General features: G+C 58.6%; 1 pseudogene; it reads right to left on the bottom strand.

The window, feature by feature from the left end:
* LOC147037667 (28S ribosomal RNA) overlaps nucleotides 1-2,500 on the bottom strand; it is a 9,679-nt pseudogene that overhangs the window by 2,378 nt on the left and 4,801 nt on the right.

Genomic DNA, 2,500 nt, shown 5'->3' with positions numbered 1-2,500 from the left:
GCGCCGCCCAGGCCAGATTCTCAACCTGCCGCCAGTCCGGGAAGACTGGCATGCTCACAACAGCAGTCGGAACGGTACTCCCCGTGCCCAGCTTGGGCACACCATCCCGATCTCCGCCCGCGGCGACCCACAATCTCATCCAGGCAGGTTTTTGCACTACCTCCATAGCCAGAGACCTCAACCAAACATCAGAGGACCAACAGAGTCGCCAGGTGCGCCTAACCTGGACTTTGGGTACAGTAACGGACAACTTCGGAACGCCCAGCCCGCCATCGCGCGCTTGTGAGTAGATGATCCCCCCAGCCGTGGACGGATCCAGGCGCAACCACCTCTTCACAGCCATCCGCACCAACCCGTCCACCAACTTCAAATTGGTCACCGACACCTTGCCCACATCCGCCCGAAAAGCCACTCTCGGGAGTAAGAAAGAGACACAGACCCTCACCTTCTGCGAGGGCTTCAGCGAAGCCCCCGAGATCTTACTCACCCCGTCCTTAACCTGACCCAGAAGATCCGGAGCAACAATTCCCCGCCACGGCACTATATCAGCCCCAAGATAGCGCACAGATTCACCCGGGCCAACCATGTGCATCTGCTGACCACACAGCGACCAGGCTTCACCACCACCACCCACGGAGCCCATCCAGATACCATGGCACTTACGCGGCTGGACAGCCAGCCCCGTAAGCCGGCAAAAGTCCTCCAGGATCCCCAGGTTGGTCCTCATTCCCTCCTCCGAGCAGCTCAGCAAGACAAGATCATCAGCAAAGGCCAGTGAGGCGATTCGGCGGTCGCCCCAATCGAAGTGGCTTCCATCGCGTTCGAGTCTATGGATGAGAGGGTCCATAGCAAGATTGAAGAGCAGAGGGGACATTGGGTCTCCTTGCTTCACCCCAACCTTCATCATTATGGGCTCGGTGAAGGCGCCACCGCAACCCACTCTGGTCGAGCAGTCCACATAAGAGTGACGAATCAACTCTATTACACGTTTGTCCACGCCAAGCTGACCCAGGACACACAGGAAATGTCCATGAGCAACCGAGTCGAAAGCCTTCGCAAAGTCAACGAACACAATTGCCAGCGGCACGCCATTTGACCTCGAGTGTCCCATGATCCGGTCAAGAATCATGAGGTTCTCCGCACAACCACTCGCGCCAGCGACGAACCCACGCTGCCTGGGGCTAATAGGACAGGCCCGCGCCAGCCTCATCACCAGTATCCGCCCAAACAGCCTCAGCACGACTGACCCAATCGTAACGGGCCTCCACCCCGCCAACGTTTCCAACTCTCCTGGATCAGCCGATTTGGGTAACAACTGCGTCCTGCACTCCTTGAAAACCCGGGGAACGACTCCACGTACCAACCATGTCGTAAACAGCCTCGCCAGTTGCTTCCCGTCCGGGTCCCAGTTCAACATGGCCTGTCTTCGAATCCCATCTGGGCCCGGCGCCGAGCTAGACTTCATCCTAGCCAAGTTAGACTTCACTTCAGCAGCCGAGACCGGGTGATAAAATGGTTCATTGTCAGCGGTAAGCCCCACCTCAAAGCCCCCAAGACCAAGGAACGCCCTCTCCGTTCCCCATCTCTCACGGAACCCCTCAAACACCAACTCCGGTGGCAAGTCACACCTCAGAGGCGTCAGCCCGTCCAAGACGCGCCGTGCCAACCCCTTCGGCGCCATACTATACCCCCTTTGCTGGTGATAGAAGGACCGTCTCCGGTGGAGGAGCCGCCCCCTCCACCCTGCCAACTCTCTGCTTCTCAGTGTACGCCTCACCGACGTTTTAGGCCATCTTATCATACCCCCCAACGCCTCCATGACTTCCAGAGCAGAAGATTCGACCAGGTCAGGCTCCCGGCCTGCTCTCTCAACTAGGGCAGCAGTGTTCCTAAGCTCCTCATCCCCCGACAGCAGAATCCCCATCACCTTCTCCTCCACCATGTCGGGGAGCTCCGGGGGCAAGGACCATTTCTGGGGCGACGCCCTGACCACCAGCCTGCGTCGTCTCGCCTCAGAAACACTGCCTGCCGCACCGCCGCACAGGGTTCTCCACTTCCACCTCACTTGTTCATTGGTCTTACCCGACCCCAACAGCCGGGCAACCACCACAAATCGTCGAGGATCATTCGCATGTTCCTCCATCAAAAGCTTCAAGCGGGCGATCTCATCCACGTCCCACAGCGTTCTCTTCGCCTTGACCACCTTGTCCTGGCTCCGACCTCTTATCGTCCCAAACCACTCATCTGCATGAACATGTCGCATGTGCTGAGACACTCCAACAGTTGTCCTAAAACAACATCCACAGAGCTCGCAATCGAACCCCGGGACGCCCTCCGACCGGCGCACCCCACCACACTTGGCAGCGTGACACCGAATCGAGTGGCTGTTATCACCGACCTTCCCACACACGCGACACGCGTACCTGACAGCAACACCCGCATGCCGAAACGCAAAATGCGTCCCCAGCCTACGAATACCACCGACCTGCACACCACACAG

This window comes from Syngnathus leptorhynchus, unplaced genomic scaffold (genome assembly GCF_054491065.1).
Source record: "Syngnathus leptorhynchus isolate UIUO unplaced genomic scaffold, UIUO_Slep HiC_scaffold_148, whole genome shotgun sequence".
NCBI classification, from domain to species: domain Eukaryota; kingdom Metazoa; phylum Chordata; class Actinopteri; order Syngnathiformes; family Syngnathidae; genus Syngnathus; species Syngnathus leptorhynchus.
The sequence above is the reverse complement of the archived record's forward strand: the minus strand, read 5'-3'. Positions and strand labels throughout refer to the sequence as shown.